General features: G+C 37.0%; 2 long non-coding RNA genes across 2 annotated transcripts in view; both read right to left on the reverse strand.

The window, feature by feature from the left end:
• The window catches only part of LOC134418972 (uncharacterized), a 361,012-nt gene that overhangs the window by 103,153 nt on the left and 238,860 nt on the right, over nt 1-18,999 (reverse strand). The gene's annotated exons all lie outside the window — the stretch shown is intronic.
• LOC134418971 (uncharacterized) lies at nt 10,182-14,576 on the reverse strand. The gene is made up of 3 exons (XR_010027909.1): nt 14,466-14,576; nt 13,314-13,383; nt 10,182-10,359 (listed from the first exon to the last, which is right to left on the reverse strand). It is a non-coding gene; the product is annotated as an uncharacterized LOC134418971 (long non-coding RNA).

Below are 18,999 nucleotides of genomic sequence, written 5' to 3' on the forward strand. Positions count from 1 at the left end.
ACTAAAAGTAGCATTGATCATTATTGCCCTCATTTACAGTATTCTGAGATTCCCAGGTAGCTCAGTGGATGGGGTTTAAAGACTTTTTTTCTCTACTTCTAATGCCACAGGTGTACCCTGTAAACAGTGGGCTGTTACTAAAAACATCATTATCAGAAGGACTTTATGTAGTATGATAAACTATGATATTCATATACTTTTTATATGCATATAGCCATCAAATCACAAGGATGACATAAGATAACTTCATGAGGATATTAATGAATTACAGCTTCATTGTTCCAACAGAAATCAGTATATCCAAGCATCTGAAAAAATATACGGCTTTGAAAAGGAAAGTGAGCAAAAACCACAATTTTTTTGTAAAAAGTAAGAATTAATTTTAACCTGAAAGTTCATTCTAACCAAGACTGGTGACTTTTAGCAAGTCACCTATGCAGGCTCAGCAAGCCAATAAAGTTTGTGGACTAATTAAAGAATCAGGTCATGAATGTATGATATGATAGCAGAGCAGCCAACTATTTTAGTCATGGACAGATGACAAATGATAGCATAGGAAATAGTCAAACCTGATAGTTTAATAGGATAAAAAGCATGGTTGATGCCAACTGCATACCAGAAGAGATGCTTACCTGACAGTCATGGTGCCATTCACTGCTACATGTAGAAAAGCAGGATGCATCAGAAGCCTTACATTCTTTTTCCCTGGAAGAATTCCCAGAATAATTTTTCTTTTTAATGGCCAAACTTTTTGGTTTTGGGAGAATGATAAGAAGAAAGTTGTCCTTGTGTTTCTATCAGGCTATTGTTATTGGATAATCACAGATTTTAATTACTTTCAGGTTTGTAAAGATAGTTGAGAAAATGCATGTGTGCAATGTTTTTTTAGAGGAATTATTTATTCGTTTGAGCTGTTCATGTAGGGTAGCTTTTCATGTGCAGCAGTAACACTGATGTGCTTTCAGATATTTTCTTTTAAATTATTAAAAAAGTAAAAATGGACTCATATCACCTGATGTGCACCTGCAAAGTTTAAGAGAGTAGCTCCATGAGACACTGAAAAATAGCCAGGAAGTACACCAGGGTCTGACCCCCATTAACACAAAAATGAGGTGCTATTTCTATGGCAACTGGCTTTGGTTATGGGTGGAGCTGGTTGACATTATTCTTCTCTGCAGTACCCCTACAGGCCACATAAGAACTGCGGAAAATAAATCTTCTCTGGAGGTACAGATTTGTGTCTCAAACCCCACAGAGCAATTTCATCCATCATGCAGCACTGTTATCCCCAGCTGGAAACCCAGGACATACACATTGCTCACTCACAAGGGTGGCAGGATGCCCCCCACTTGGAGGACTTGCCTTCATTTTCAGTGACTGTGACCTCCAGAAAATCTCTGTGGTTATTGCAAATCAGAGGGTAGGCACGAGACCCTAAGCTACAATTAATTTCTTCCTGTTTTGTCCTTTCAAAGCTTCATTTCAGTATGGAATTTACCTTCTCTTTTTATTTTCCCCAGCACTTCATGAGAGGAACTCAATACCCCTGCAATAGTTGGTAAACACTGTCCTGCAGCAAAGGTACATGCACAGGCACATATTTAACAATTCTTCCTCTCTTGGACAGAGTTAAATGCCCTATGAGGTATATTGGCTTTATCAGTGTGAAAATGGATTTACTGGTGTCTTAGCCAAAACAGTAAGAATGTGTTACGTTATTATGGAAGGTACTACCATGTGATTTATGAACTTCTCCTTCTTAAATGCATTCATGTCCCAGAGACCAACTTTCAGAAATTACATTAATTTGCACAGAGAACAGAGGATCCCATAATAATGTTATATTTTTGAACACAGCTTTGGTATTGAGTAAAGCTGATTTTAAGTATGAATGTTTGTTTACCACTGAATAAATTCAGATTCCTTATATTAAACATACATACATTTCCACAAAGTAGCTTAATTGCTCATTACAAAATGAGTTCTGCATGATGCAGGCTAAAGATTGGGAAAAGAGTGTTTTGAGTATTCATTAATGACATAAGATTTCACTTAAATACTCTGTTTTTCAGGAAGACATGCATAACATGTCTTCCTGGCATGCATAACAAAAATAAATTTTCAAGGAAAAAGAATATTAAACTTAACAAAAACAGGTGCTGAGAAATTAAATTCAAAATTTTCTCTGTGAGAAATATACTTTATTTTGCTGTAGTTTTTTCTTTAACATTTCTGCTAGCATTGAAGTATTTCCAATGCATAAGGATTCTAATTGGATTCTAAACCTAATTCCTTTATTGTTTCGTTGGTCCAGGATGCTAGACAGCTAAATTTAAAGCAATCTGCAGGGTTTTCTCCATTGTTTTTCATTTGGCAATTCTTCTTTTATAAGGGTCATAAAGGCAACAGTCTGTAAAATCTGTTTCAGGTTTTCTCACTCAGTTGTACTAAGCTTGGTATCTTATTCTTTTTATCAGAGGCTTGTGTCTTTCTTTTTTCAATTAGAATTCTCTGAATGATTCTTCATGATGTGGAAAGTCTTCATCTCTTCAAGGAATCTGATTCAGTTAACCTAAAGTGACCTCAATTTTGAACACAATAGAAATAATTTGTTTTCTTTACCTCTACTTTTTAACACAGTCATGCTTAGATGATCTTTTCTGGTAACCTCAGTAAGAACTTAAAAAGAGGATTTAGGTAAAACATTATGGGAAGAGAAAAGCTAATTGAAATTTCAATAAAAAATTAATTGCCACATCCCACTACAATAAAGAGGTCAAATCATCCTCTTACACTCATTGTGCACATTGTCAGAAATACTTTGATGCAGAAAAAAGACCAGTAATGGTACCATTGATCTTGCATTCATTTGCAGTTGGGAGAAGGACAAAACAAAGCATTTATTAACCCCATTTTCATCCCAGCACTGTGAAGGTATATAAAATGTCCGGTTGTAAGCTATCAGATGTACACCATTCTGTATACATTTTTAAAGTCATATAAAATGCAATTTTGAGATACATCACATTATGAATTTCTATCAAATAAGTCAAGAATGGTCTGGGAAACTCCCTGGAAGTTTTTCCTGTATTTCCATTCCTTTTAGACACAGTATGATGGGACTTTTCTTCCTGGCTGTAGTTTCTCCTGATAAAATATATGTTTGTCCGTTGCAGAGGATGCTTTTGGGAATATCTTCACAGTGCTTGCTGTTTTTCCTGACCTAAATTAATCCCACTTCCATGGTAATGTCATATCCTTGATGTTGCTGACAGGATTTCTGATGGATCTTGATATATTTTCATATAGCAAATACAGAAGTGTGATCTCTCTGTAATACTAATGGTCTCCTTCTACTACAACCTGAATGTAGAACATCTGTGACTCGTTTCTCATAACTCAACCAGTTACCTTTTTATTTTCTGCTAATAGAGTTCTATCTTTCATGCTTGATTACTCTGCTTACAATAAATGAACAGCTGTGTAATCAGTAATTTTTACCAAAGAATAAACTTTCTTGAATCTTAACTATATCAAATTTGCTGATGACAGATACAGTTTTTGTGAAATAGATTTTCTTTAAGATCCTTTCTATCCAAATGTTAATGTCTAGATAGAACTAAATTGTTTGAAGTATATAATTCATTTTCTCAAAATGTTATAACAATCTTCACATATAGACTTGCATTTCACCCAAATGATCTCTGTCCATTGCAAATATAAACTTCATTTTGTTGTTAAATGTAAAAACAAAAAAAGTTTCTAAAGCTATACTCAAATTCTTATACTATCTCTAAAGACATGCTCCAATATATTAAAAAAACCCTAAAGACACTGAATTCAAAAACATACCAACTTTATTCTATACCATTACTTTATTGTTTCACATGACTTCATGCTGCATTTATGTAAGAAACATTTTGAATTAGTTTGTTAAATGTTTGGGATTAAAACAGCCATTTTCTTTTTCTTTTTCATTTAATGTAAATTAGTATGTAATGTTCCTCTGGAAATTTTTGTTCTGCAATGTTAGAAAGCATTTAAAATTGCAGTATCTGTAATTGTCTTTTGCAGGGAGTGTTTGAAAAGCAGTGCCTAGTCACAAGCATCATGAATGCACCATTGAGTGGAGTTCCATGTCCTTGCACTAAGGATTTCAATTTCTTTTTAGTACCTTACAGAACTGGCAAATATGCATGTTATGCACAAAGAAACTAGATCTGAACCATCAAGGTAACAGAAACTTATTCTGGATCTAACTGATGCTGAAAAATTACAATAAGACTATATTTTTTAGTGTCTTAGAAATTTTGCCTCAGTACTTTTAGAAGCTGGACTGCATCTAGACTGTGGCATAAAGATGGTCTAGAAACATCCTCTTGAAAATTATTGTACAACTTTTGGAAGTATGGGGGTTTTTAAGCCAACTGAGTACTGTCAAACTCTATTATTTGTGCAGTCACTATTCATGTGATATACAGAAAATCACACACAGTTCTTAAATCAAACAGAAAGGACCACAGGTTAGAGTTTCATGGCTTAACGACAAAGGACCCCTCCCTCTCAGGAGTCAAGAAGAGCTAATTAAGAAAAGCATTTTGTTTATTCTTTTTTAAGAAAGCCTAATGTGTTTTGAAAAGAGTTGAGCTGAGTAGCATTGAACTTTGAGTGAAATGCTATTGAAATTGTCATGTCATTTCCAGCTTGGCGTTCAAGACTGAATCAGCAGCTGGTGTAGCAGCACTGCACGGGGAGGGCAGTCCTGTGCTTTGGGGGTAAGAACTTTTCCAGAGCTAAAGAACAGGGGCAGAAGGCCAACTATTGGAATTAGCACATGTTCATCTCAATAACAGAGGGAATAGGGAAAAACAAGGTGATTTTGTGTAATAACTGGAAACACACTTTCCTGCTCTTTTTTTCTTCCATTGCCTTCCCTCACTTGAACAAAACCTGAAGACAGATATTTTCACCTCAGTCTGCATTGAAAAACAGGATGAAGCACTGAAAAGACAATGGCTCTTGCTGTATTACTTCACGTTGAGGAAAAAAAAGTGTTTAGTACTCGAAAAACCAACGCGAAACAAACAGACAAAAACAACAAACAAAAAACCAAAACAAAACAGAAAACCAAAACAAACTAAATGAAACTCAGCAAATTTTCTTCCCAATTTGATAAAAGTAGCTAAGCCTCAGTTATTTCAAGTTTTAAGCCATAACATCTTCCATAGGTAATAAGTCCATTTTAAGAAAAGAAATGGGGAATTATGCTTAAACTTTAATTACACTTCTACAGAAGAAAAATCTGCCTATTGAATACAGAGCATGTAAATATCTTTACCTACGTAGAAAAAAGTATTTAATAGATCTTTAATAAATTTCTAGATAGTGAGCATATGAATACTAGTCCATTGTTGACTTCACTGGGAACAGCACTGGAACAAGGCAGAAAATCATACAAAATTTCAGATTCAGAGAATCGGAGCAGCAATGTTGAGGGAGACAAAGAAGGTGAAGAAACTAGAAGGGATATTTTAGAAGAATTTCTTTAAGTCTTTAATAACTTAAATCTCTTTTTGGTCACAGGATGACATGAATTAAGAATGACTTATAGTCAGTCTTATACTAGGCTGTTTTAAACAAAGCAAAATTGTGTCCTAACCATTATATCTTCTAAGGCTAGAGAGAAAAAATAAATCTGTGTTATGATTTATCATGTAGCCAAGGATGGCTAGTGACTTTCCAGGTGTAAGCATTATTGCAAGGAACATTATTCACCATGCAAGATACAGTGAGCTAATCCGCTTTTCTATTGACCAATCACATTTAGAAAGCCAAAGAAGTTTTAAACAATTGTTTTATTTATACATTCTTCAGAAGTGTCCTGGGTATCAATACTTACCCTTTAATAATATACGTACAAAGTCAAATTATAAGTAAGAAGACTAAGTGAGAACATGAAATATATTTCCAGTCCCTTTCTATTAAAAAACTAAACATTTTTTGCTAGTATCTCTGCCTGTTCAATGGAACAGGATCATAGCACACTATCAATTGCAATCACTGATATTTGCTGACATGAACATTTAAATTATGCAGAAATATAGTCAATTCTGGAGGATCTTTATGCTTGTATTCTCAACTCATAATTATTTCAACAGTTCTGCATGTCATAATTTGATCAATTGAAGGGCACAGGGAGCCCTCATGTATACATTACAATGATACAGTATCTGCAATAAAAATGCAGCACGCAGCAATCTTCCTCACTGCTGCTTGCAATATTGTTTAGCCTTTGATATTAGAACTGACATTATCTACCTGGTGATAATGGCAGGCCCTGCTATCATTCCCTTGCAAGGACTAACTGAACATAATGTCCAAGAAATAAATTATGACCTGTCTAGAAGCACCAATGGTCTCAAAAAAGCTGTGCCTGGGTGATATTATTTCCTCAATAGCAGAGCACCTGGATTTCCACTAAGGGATCCTGAAATCAGCAATGCTTTTCACAGACAAAGGGTCTTTCCATCTTGACTGTTCAGCTTGAAGCTTCCTGTGTAGCACAACTGAACCTTGACTATGTATTTTGCAGGTTCTTCCGCAGGAGAGAAAAGACTATCATTGCTCTTGCAGTACTGGCTGTATGTTTATCATCAAAAGGGATGGAGGAGAGGTAATCTGCCCCTCAAATCACATTTCACTGGAGATGTGCAGGGCTTTGGAGCATAAACATGAGTTTGCCAGTCTGAATCTGAGTTGGCAGCAGCACAGAAAGTGACAGAAAGCAGACTGACAGCGAAAGGTGAAGTGAGATGTGAAGATCTAGAAGGTGTCGGTTCAGGGGTGGTTTTAGTGACACCATCTGTGAATGGGAGCAGATGAGGTGGCCTGAGGACAATTTGTAGGACATAGAGCAGCAAGAATGAATCTCAGAGTTCTAATGGAAACTGAAAGTAGATAGAAGCTGAAAAGAAATGCTGCTTGGATAATAAGAATAGAAAGGAAGCAATCAGGATATACAATACTAGTCCAGATAAAAGAGCAGAGACTTGTGGATTATAGTACTTGAGGGAAAGATTAAGGTCATGATACCTATGAAATTTTCCCAACTTTGTACTGCTGTCTTCGCGTATACGGATATTTCTTAGGGGAAAACGATGAAGTATTTTTAAAAGAAAATTGAAAAATCATAATTGAATATAGCTTTGCAATGAAAAAAGCCAAACTGCCTATCTATGCACAGCCCTTCATCTCCTCAGTGAAGATCAACTTGATATGGGCCTTTGTACATCAGACGCTGATAATGAAGTGTGTTTTACAAGCAACACTTGCTGTGTGTTACCATGTAACTCATTAACAGAGTTAATGTGAACTTCATTCAATGTCTCTGGAAAGAGCCAGGATTCTGCACTGCCCTTCCTGGTCAGTGCTGCAACACTGCCTGGGAGCAGGTGTTCTGGGAGCTCTCCCAAAAGACCTAGGAAGTGGATTTGGATCCATTTCTGAAAAAGGAGATATTAAATTTTTCGCACTCATATTCCAGGCAAATGTGCTAATTATAAAAATTATTGTGGGAGACTGTGACCACTTTTGTGAAGGGATGAAATCAGTCAAGAAGGAAATCCAACTCTTGAATCATAATAGTCTTGTATAAAGTACACAAACTTTGAGGAAGTAAAGAAGGAAAGATATATCCACATTGTCTGTGCTTTTTATCGCCTTCTAAATGTGGAAGCAATTTAAATGATGCAGTCCTGCACTAATGTACAAAGACCTTTTCAGTCAAGAAAGTTTTGACAAGACATACAAGTTTTTTCATTGTTGGATTTTAAATTGCAATCTAATATCAACTTAAGAACCCAATTAAACAAAACCAAAAGTTTGGCATTATTTTTTAAACTAATTCTTCAGAGTGTTAACAAATACTGTTTCATCTAAGAGGTCTTCCTGTCCTCTTTTAGCTAAAAATGTTGGATCAAAACTCAAAAATGCTTGTGTGTATGTAAATGAAACACATTTCACTACCCCTTTTTTGTTATTGACAAACATTGTTCCATTAGAAACACTGCTGAAAATTAACAGTTTTGGATGGGTTGTCTCTTAGAAATATTAACAAGGGAAAGAGAATGAAATCACGCACTGAAAGGTAAATTAAAGCATTGTGAGGCAGGGTTGTATTGCTGTTTTTCCCCTGAGAAAAATATTACTTCACCCTTGTGATAGAGCCTTTACCTCTGTCTTCTCAGTTCACTGACATCTTAGTATAGAAGATCTAGAGCAGGAGCTAAAAATAAAATGTACTGTTATTTAGTTGAATCAGCTGAACCTTTGTCCTGTGAACCAATGTGGGGGGAGAGGATGGGGACAGTATATTGCATTCAGATGACATCTGATGGAAAGCAATGTTAAACTTAAAACTTCTTATATTTACCAGTAGCAAAATATATTATGCACATCACCAAACTATTACTGCCTTGGACAGTGATAGAAAAATATCATGGCTACTATTTTTAGCTAAAAATATGCTAACAAATATCAGTCTTGCTGAAAGGATAAAATAAATAAACCAAAGCACTGTATATAAGTATCCAGTAATGACTAAGTCTTAACAGGTTTTGTTAAGCATTGAGATGCTCATAAAACATTTTGCAAATCACTTGGGTGTAGGTACCCTTACCAAACTATAATCCTTTAAAAACAGAATTTTTCAACTTTTCTTGGACATCAGTACGACAGAGGAAACACAGCAAACTCTCTGCTGTGGACACAGCACTTTTCATGCCCACTCTCCACAGGCTTTGGAGCACAGAGCACAACCTGTCTGGCTCTGCCATCAGCACACCCCAAGCACAGGCGGAGGAAGAAGAAGCAGGGGCTGTTCTGCAGCCACGTCCAAGAGAGACTGACTGGAAAGCTGCCCTCTCTCTGGGCTCACTTCGTTGCTTTCTGACTGGATCTGAGGCAGGGGCTGCGATTCCTCAGTGGTGGGGACCAGAACCACACATGGGACCCTGGCACTGCCTGGCAGGGCTCCGGACACCGGCATGGTCCCGCATCGAGTCTTGGCCACCGTGCTGCTGCTGCTTCATTTGCCCTTAGGCACACCCAGAGCTCCCCGTGAAGCCCGGATGGTCTCTGGTTCCGCCCTCTGTGGTATTTGCAGGGGTCCCCAGGACAAGGTGAGAGATGAGAGAATCTGACTCCATGATCTTAGAAGGTTAATTTATTATTATATGATAGGATAGGATATGATATATGATATGATAGGATATGATGATATGATAGAAGGCTATACTAAGACTATACTAAAGAATAGAGGAAGGATACAGACAGAAGGCTTAACAAGAATGAAAATTAAAAACTTGTGACTGACTCCTCAGAGTCCAACACAGCTGATGGTGATTGGTCATTAAGTAAAAACAATTCACATGAAACCAATCAAACATGCACCTGTTGGTAAACAATCTCCAGCCACATTCCAAAGCAGCAAAGCAGGGAGAAGCAAATGAGATAATATTGTTTTTTCTCCGAGGCTTCTCATCTTCCCAGGAGAAGAAATCCTGGTGAAGGGATTTTTCAGAAAATATGACAGTGGCAGCCCTCCCGCTGCTCCTGTGCCGGCCCAGCCCAGGTGGGCATAGCTGCAGGTACCTTCAGTGCTCTGCAGAGGTGGCCACGGGCAGGGTCCTGCTCCTGTGTCCCTTCCATGTCTGCACATGGCCAAGAGCGAGCGCAGCTGGAGCTCAGGGGCTGCGGGAGAGGCCGGAGAGCACAGCCCAGCCCTGCACTGCCCGGCAGGGACAGCCCCGGATGGCCCAGGGCATGGAGCACCGCCAAATCCGTGTTGCTATCAAATTATGTTGGGATTTTACAATAAAGATATTCTCTCTGTTGCTCTTAATATCTTTAGCTTTATGGAAGATCCTTTAGCTTTATAGAAGGTCCTATGTTTTAGACACAACCCCAGTATTTTATACTGGTCTGCACAGACACGATCACAGATGATTTGGTATTCCTACTTTACAGTCTTTTTAACAATCAAGTTATTCATCCTGCAGTAGATTATAACTATCTTGCAGTTATTTTGCTTTTTCTCCCTTTTTTCCTTTTGTTTTTGTTTGTTTCTTTTTTATTTGCTTTGGGTTTTTTTCCTATCTTTGTGAAACTAAGGAAAGAAGGAAAAGTGAAAAATGCTAAAGCAGTATTTGAATATGTCAGAAAGCATAAAGTAAGACATCAGCTGTGCTGGGGCAACTATGGAAGAGCACTCACATGCAATTGTAATACAGATTTGGGACAGAGTTCAAATGCAAGCCAAGCTCCACTCAAGCCCATGTTTTACTGCCAGAAGAAACAGCACTAGACAAAAAGAAAAAAAAGAAAAAAAAAAAAAAAAAAAGATGAGCTGGAGCATAAACCATCACACAAACAGAATTAATGATCCAGATTTGGATGGAAGCACTCCAAGTTCCATTTTCATTAAGATCCAAACTAAAGTGATAGAAAAGACACATCACAGGAAATGTAATAGTACATTTTGTATAACAGTAAATTACTCATTGCTACCTAAGGATTTAGAATATGCCCACTGGGAAATGTCCCTTTGTGGAGAGCCTGGTTCAGGCATGGCTTAAGGAAGGAGGCCATGAAGGTATGCAGCTGATGGGAAGGTGAAGGGTGGCTGTGGAGCAGCAGTTCCCAGGCTTGATTTTGTAAATAACTAGGTTCTCAGACACCTTTTCTATAAACAGTAAGATTCTCAGACAGTCTTCCCATAACAGGCAAAACATTCTGTCCTTGGGCTCTCTGGGAACAGATAGCTGCTCTGGGAACAGATATGAGGGTTTTGAGAGCTTTTCATATCACAGTGAGAACACTAATTTTGGTTTCAATAAACAACCACGGGTATTGCAAACAAAATGAGGGGTTAGAGTTTTCTCTGTAACCTATCGTGAGCTCGAATTTTGCAATATGCATGAAGTTAATTAACACTGTTATATAAAGTGGCTGATTTGATCAATAAATGGGAGTCAATGCTGATCAACGACAAGGTGGGTTGGCTTCCTTCGCTTTCAACATCCCTTATTGCCACAGATATAAGTTTGAAGATAGTAAAAGTAACCCCATTTTCCAGACCTGGGGTTCCAGATTTTAAGAGATTTATTAAATTTTGCTCCAGACAAGAAGACCTTAAGGAACTCTTCTATCACAAAATCACTGAGTCTGTGAGGCTGGAAAAGGTTTCTGAGATCACGAAGTCCAAACTTCAACCATATAGCACCATGTCAATTATACTATGACACTGAATGCCACATCCTGGATTTAAACACCTCCTGGATTCCACTACCTCCCTGGGCAGTGCATTCCAACACCTAATCATGCTTTTGGTGAGGAGCTTCTTCCTAAGGTCCAAATTAAACCTACTCTGGCTCAGATTAGGACTGTGTCCTCTCACCCTGTCAGTGGTTGTCTGGGAGAAGAGACTGACCCCACCTGGCTATTCCCTCCTTTCAGGCAGCTGTAGGGAGTGTCCAGGTCTCCCCTGAGCCTCCTCTTCTCTGAGCTACACAATCCCAGCTCCCTCAGCTGCTCCTTATGGGATTTGTGCTCCCTACCCTTCACAAGCTTAGTTGCTTTTCTCTGGACGTGCTTCAGCGCCTCAATGTCCTTCCTGAACTGAGGAGCCCAGAACTGGACACAGTACTCCAGGTGTGGCCTCAGCAGTGCTGAGTGTCAGGGAAGAATCCCTACCCTGCTCCTGCTGGCTGCACTATTCCTGAAACAGGGCAGGATATCATCACCTTTCAGGAAGCACATTTTCAGGTACGAGGGGACAACCTAAGAATTTCTGTGTACAACTGTAAAGTCCCAGTGATGAGTCCAAAAAAAGTTCTGACTAAACTTGTTTTCCTCATTTGGTAACTGCACAAAAAGAATGAAGGCTGCTTCAGGGACTGGAATGTTTCCAGTTATTTCTGGGGAGGAAAAGTTCTACTTAGTATCTTTTTTTGCTCTTCTGCCATCCCCAATATATCTCCTTAAACTTCTTGCCACTAAATGCAGGTGGACTAAAAATGCTTTGAACCCTGTGGTTCCTTGAAGAAAAAAACAAAAACCAAACAGTGTGAGGGGAAAAGAAATGGCGTTCAATCAGCATATAACAAATCATTTTTAAATTTCCACCTCAGCCTCCAATAAAACAAAGATCTAGCTTTGTTTCTTGTCCTGTTGGCTTCCATCACATTGTGTTTCATGCCTCATATCCTGCCTTTGTTCTGTGCCTCTCACCAGTTCTTTGGGCAGCAGAAGCTTCAGCTTCCCATTGAACAACTCTTAGACTTTCCTGAAAAAAATATTGCTCCAAATAGCTACTCTCCTGGAAAGTCATACATTTTCTCACTGAATTGCTACTGTTTTTAGCTCATTCACACAGAAGTCACAGACATTTCCTACATCTTTCTAGGCAATTTTGTCCATTTTTCCATGAGCTTCCCAGAGTAAATGAATCTATTTGTGTTTTGTTTATTACTAATCTGATTATATTTAAACTATGAATTATCTTAAAGTTTTTTATTTCTCTACAAGGTAATGTCTCTAGGTAGGATATTTGCCAGAGGAAAAAAAAAATGCATTTAAAAAATTGTTTATTAGCAGACAAAACTGAAATGTTTACATTTAGAGCTTGTCCTTGCTTTGCTCTATGCAAGCAGAAACAGTAGCCACCAAACAGCACAACAGTACTCATTGTAAAGCACTGTGCTTTAGACTGACCAAAGAAATTTTTTTACTCATTGTTTAGATATTTCAATCAGAAGAAATCAGTATAATTAGAACTAACTTTTCAGAAAGAACAAAAAGTAAATAGTAGCATTTATAAAAAATTTCTAACATGAATAAAAATGTTCAAAAATTTAAAAATGTATTGCAAGTTGTCAGAACAGTTCAAATGCTTTGAAAAAATATTTTAAAGCTTTATCTTCAGGGTAGAATCTAAAGTAATGTCTATCTTGTCTTTTCCCTTTGCAAATGGATTTATCTTCCCTTATAAAGCTTCCCATGACTTGACATTCACTGGAGTATCACTTTTGCAGGACAAAGGATAAGAAAACATAAAATCTTTTCTAAAAATAACACTAAAAATTCCAAATGGTATTAAGATAACACAAAAAGCAACTCTTTAATGAAAGTTTTCAGGTCCACAAATATGGCTATATGCACACAAGATAAAGGATTTCTACAAGTTTTATAAGGCTAATTAACTAATATATCTGGCAGGTACATCCAATAGGAGATCAGTTACTGCAGTAACTCACCCTCAAGGTCAATCCCTCAGAGTTAGTCCAGGGTTTTCTTTGCCCCATTTCTTATTATGTCTCTTAAGTTCTGGTGCAAAACAAAATTTCCTTGTCAAAAATTATTTCCTTGGGCATAAGACTCTACAGAATTTAAAAATTATGTTAGTAAGGGTTAGCTTATTGTAAGAAAGGGCAGGAAAAGTACTAGAAACCATACAACTATATATTAAAAATCTACAAGGCTACAAATGTATGAAATTTATATAACAAGCTGCAAAATCTTTAGGCATCTATGGTAGTAGGAAGCAGACATGATTTACCACTGCATAGGTATGTTGATTACCCTGCCTTCTTCATCTGATTTTGCTACCCTTTATGGTCAGCTACTGATACCCTGATATGCTCCTGCTTTCATAAACACCCCTTAGGGCACCTGTTGGGCTTAGTATAGCCAGACTCTTATGGCTGTAACAGCTGTTCATCCATTTTCTATTCCTATTCTATCAGGGAGAGAGAGAAACACATAAGTTAGTCGTTTATTCATTTCCCCTTAAGAGAAAAATAAAAAGAGAGAAGCTCTGTGGGAGTTTGACTAGACAGCAAATAAAATAAAACTATGGGTTTTCTGTGGTTCAGTTGCAATTAATTACTTCAGTTTAACTAGATCAGAGTTAGAGAATGATCCCTTCTTTAAGTGCTTAACTTTCAAAAGAGAACTCAAATCTTAAGACAGTCACAAACAATGGTGCCTCCTTACTCTTTTTACATTTTCATGGATGTATTTTCATACTTTGCTTTTACATTGCTCTTAATATTTTCCACGTTACACTCCCTTCCATTCTATTTTAAATCCATTCAAAGATTTTTGTATACATTTCTGAAGAAACTCTGATGTGAGTTCTGATGCCATCTATTTGTTGTAATGAGAAATATATTAAATAAAAAAATATGAGTAGACAAAGGACAGGAAAAAACCAAACTGTTAATGTAAAGAGTTTCCAGGAATGTGTGGGAAATGGCAGTGCCTTCATTTCTAACATTTGTGTCTGTTTCAAGTCTGTTCCTTCTCAGGGATTTTGTATATATATATATGTAAATAGTAAAGAAATTTTATTTCTGCTTCAAAACATTGTAAACTAGGAAGAAACATTCAAATATTTTTTGACTTACTAGCTACAGTTTCCATCTCTGCTACTGCTTGTTACTCAGTCCACATTTTCGGTAGGCTTCATTATGCATTGATCAATGCACTGAGTTGTGCCCCGGGTCACACACGATTCTGTATTTAAATTACAAAACACAAAGAAATATGCCTGCTATCTGAATAACTAGAATTCATAGAACATTTTTGATCCATAAATTTTCACATATTTCACATTGATGACTGACACTCTACAACAACAATTCAAACAAGAAAACAGCATGACAGAGAATGACAGATTTATTTTGACATAGTTTATCTTGTTTAGTGTTGAAATTCTCCATATAAGCAAACTCTGAGTAAGCAGAATCCTAAATGCTGACAGTAAATTTATATTGTTCATTTCAAATACCTATTTTGATGGTTGTTTTAATCTTTCTGGACATTTAATGTCTTCTAAATATACTCTACAAAGTTAAAGTAATTAAAACATTTTTAAAATATCAAACATTTAAATACAACCTAAGTACAAATACCAAATAAATCCATCAAACAAGGTAGCAACCTGAGAAGTCACAGCTTCTCTGGAGCCAAAACTGTTTCTTCTTTGTAAATGACAAGGGTTTTAACATCCTTAGAATCTAAACTAGCACTTTCCTCATACAAAACCTATGATCTTATTCAATACTACTACAACTGTGACAGAAACCATGATTGAACCAACATAGAACATATTCAATTTGGTGTTCTCAGAAAATGCTTATATATGCGGACATTATAGCAGAGTGTCAATAAGGAAGATACTAATGGATGGATATATAGTTTCTCAACTTTTCTTTCTCTTGTCAAATTGGTTTTTTCTCTCATAAGCACACAACAGTGAATTAAATATGGCATCTAAAGCCACAAGAGCTTTCATTCCTCTTTTCTGGCAAAACCCCAGATTTTGTCCTATAAGTGAAAGATCCCTTTAGCTACTGTAGTTTTTGTACCCATTCCTGTGCATTTGAATGGCCTGCATCTTTGTCTAGAAAAATATAGCCTCTGAATCTCTGGCAAAAATTATTTTATTTCTGTGCAACAGTGAAACTGTAAAGACAGCAGCGTCACTAATTATGAGCAGTACCCTTTTATATCAGGATAAAGTGCAGTAGAAAAGCTGAGCCAGTTGATAAATATCAGACATAAAATGCACTATAGAATGCCACCTAATTCTTCTTAAGGTTTGTGATTTTATGTGCTGCTTACTCATTATTCCTAGTATGTTTTTGAGTGCATCAAATTAATCAGGAATGGTTTCAGCTTACTGATAAGACATGTATAAAAATTCCCAAAGAAATAAATCTATGTATAACATCTTCAAGATTCATTAGGATGATTAGATGTTAAAAATACAAAGACAGTTATTAAAGTGAAAAGGGTTTTAGCAGTTCATATCTTTATTCTGAAGAAAATTTTAAGTCAGCTACTGATTAATAAAATGTATTTCCTTACCACTTAATCTCATGTTTCCTAAAACATACATGGCCATCAAAGGCTAACACTTCTTGTTTTGGCCAGCACTTGAAGTCCTAAAATTGTGCATTAAGAGTATTCCAAACAAAATTAAACTGTTAGGTCAATGTAATAGTATAACCCAAGGTGGCAAACAAGACCCTCATGGTACTCATTCACTCACCCCCGAGAGTGAATGGGGTGGGGAGAGAATAGAAAGAGTAAAAGTAATAAAATTTGTGGGTAGAGATAAGGACAGATTGATAGGTAAAGCAAAAGCTGCATTCACAAGCAAAACAGAACAAGGAATTCATTCACTATGTCTCACTGACGGGCAGCCAGGTGTTCAGCAATCCCCAGGAAATGTCCCTCCGTCCTTCTCTTCCCCCAGCTTTATATACTGACCAATGCACCACATGCTATGGAATATCCCTTTGGGCAGCTGGGGTCCCAGCTGTCCCAGCTGTGTCCCCTCCCACCTCCTTGAGTGCCTCCAGCCTCCTTGCTGGTGGCACAGTGTGAGAAGCAGAAAAGTTCCTGACTCTGCACTGCTCAGCAGTAACACCCCTGTGTTATCAATACTGTGTACAGCACAGATTCAAAACTTTGGATCATACCAACTCCTATGAAGAAAAGCATTTTTATCCTAGCTGAATGCAGCCCAGCCAGCCAGGGACAGATTTTAGCTCTGTGTTGGTAAAAGAAGTCACATCCATTATGTGGGTATTACTACTACATGCAACTCTAATGGACAGGTGATCCTGTGAGAGGTTCAACATCCCTTGCAGGAAAATCTTCAAAATGCTCTCCCCAGAATTTGCTTCTAATTGTACTGATATGATCCTTTCCTTCAAGGGACCTTCGGAACACTTACCTCTGGCATGTACAACCACTCTGTACTCTCAGGAGTTTTTTAGGCCTTGAGATGTTAAATAGTGTGGGACTGAACTAAGAATAGATAAAGTGTTTTGTCACCATGACTAATGGAGTTCTAAGCAACATGGGCCCAGTTTCGACAGTTGTTATGTTAAGCTGAGCTAACAAGAATAACTTATTCTGTAAAAAGCACTGGAGATAAAAAAAAAATCTATCAGAGCCTTACAGGATCCATGATTATTTAATAACAGTATTAGAAAAACTAGCTTTACTGAAGGTAGGTGTTTCTGTTCATTACACAAAGTTATTAAAGTAGGTGAAAAAAATTATAAAACTGGGCACAGAAATTCAAACCATGGCAGTTTTTCTCCTGTACTATACATATGCTCACACAGAAGTACCTGTTTGTAGATACATCCCTAAAATGTAAGTTGTTGAGAAAGATTTTTTTCTCAAAGATGAGTCAGTTGTCAGTGCTTTGCGATGCATTTTTAAATGCAGAAATGTAGCCTTACAAAGTCCCAGTCATCTCCAAACAAGTATCAGCCCAGTAGCTAAGGAAGTCGCTTTCTGATGTTTCCATTTTAAAGGAGGAGCTTTGCTGGTTAGTTTTTCTGGGATTTAAATATGTTCGTGTTAAATGACATGAACATTACATGGACACTATTTAACACAATGAGTAGCTTTGCTCTTTATAAGCATGGGTGCTGTTTCCATGACTGTCAAGCATTTCTCTTGAAGATTTTATTCACTTAAAAGCTAGTATCACTGCTATCAGGTTCATCAGGTTTCTCTTGAAATGTGAGAGATCAGATGTGAGAATGTGACCAGATCTTAACCTCTTAAAAAAAAAAAAAAAAAAAAAAAGCATTCTGAGGCAATCAAAAATTGTAGTTTCAGAAAACCTCACATGATTTTTCTTATGAGTGAGTGCATGCCTGAAAGGTACATGGCACATACCTCGTATTTACAGCCTCTCTTCGGTCTGGGCTATAGAGGAGGTAATTAGCAATTCTGGGCCAAATCTTTAGAGATTTTAAGCATCTGCTAATTAGCCCAAGAGCTGTTAACAGCACAAGACATTATAAAGCCTCAGCACATCCATAAAACACTGAATGAAAAGCCAGCCTTGCAGTTTATCATTTTATTGTAGCGTGTCATTTTGTAGTTTAGTATTTTCTTGCTTATTGTTGTACTTTTTCTGATTGTTTTATGTGATATTTTATTTTTAACTCAAACCAATTATTCCATCATTTAAAAAAACTCACTTCCAGAGAAAAAGAGGGGGGAATTAATAATATGACACAATCAGGATGCTGACAGTCATCAACTCTACCGTATTTGTCTATGCACAAGTTCTCAGCTACTTCATTACTAGAAGCTATACACTATAACTTTGAGCAATTTTTCTAGTATAGATAACACTTGAGGATTCCAAAAATAAAGTACCTAAGCACATAAACAAGCAACTTAGTCACCCGCCAGATCTCAGCCCACACATCGAAATGAATGACTCATATGGTCATCTGATAACTTTTGCAAAACCCTTTCTCATACCTAAACATAAGATCCTCTTTTAAGAAGCATGTTGATTATTGTTTATGTAATTCTGTCTAATTTTATTTGCATTCCCCTAATATACCTATTTGTTTTATTGATTAAGCTTCAAAGATGAAATACGTTCAAGCATTTGATAAAATTCTATTCACACAGGAATTTTGGAGAAAATGTCAGGCAATAAGATGAGTCCATTTTTAAAAGTCTAATTAAAGACATCAGAAAGAAATTACCTGAGGGTAGGAGGAACAGTTAATGGATGATTCTTGTTAAAAGCTGTGTTTTGCCAAAGGGATTAAAGATGACATTCATCATGTCATACAAACATCCATTATTTGCCAGTTCAATCTGTGAGAAGGAGTAATACTTCCCCTTATCTTGCAGTTATGAAGCTGCTACTCCTATGGTGACATGGTATGTCATTACCTATTTGAGAATGAAGCCCCTCTAAATTAGGAGAGCCCAGTTTTCTGTATTCCCTAAACTCCATAAATTGAACTCCTTTTTTCCCAACTCCACCCTTCTAGGAAGTCTCACGGGCTTCCTTGTAACCCCAGCAAGGAAAACATGATGAGAAGCCCCTCCTGATTGCAAGATACTGCACTCACCTGCCATACATGCCTAGCATGCTAGGCA

The sequence above is a fragment of the Melospiza melodia genome, chromosome 5 (genome assembly GCF_035770615.1).
Source record: "Melospiza melodia melodia isolate bMelMel2 chromosome 5, bMelMel2.pri, whole genome shotgun sequence".
Taxonomy (NCBI): domain Eukaryota; kingdom Metazoa; phylum Chordata; class Aves; order Passeriformes; family Passerellidae; genus Melospiza; species Melospiza melodia.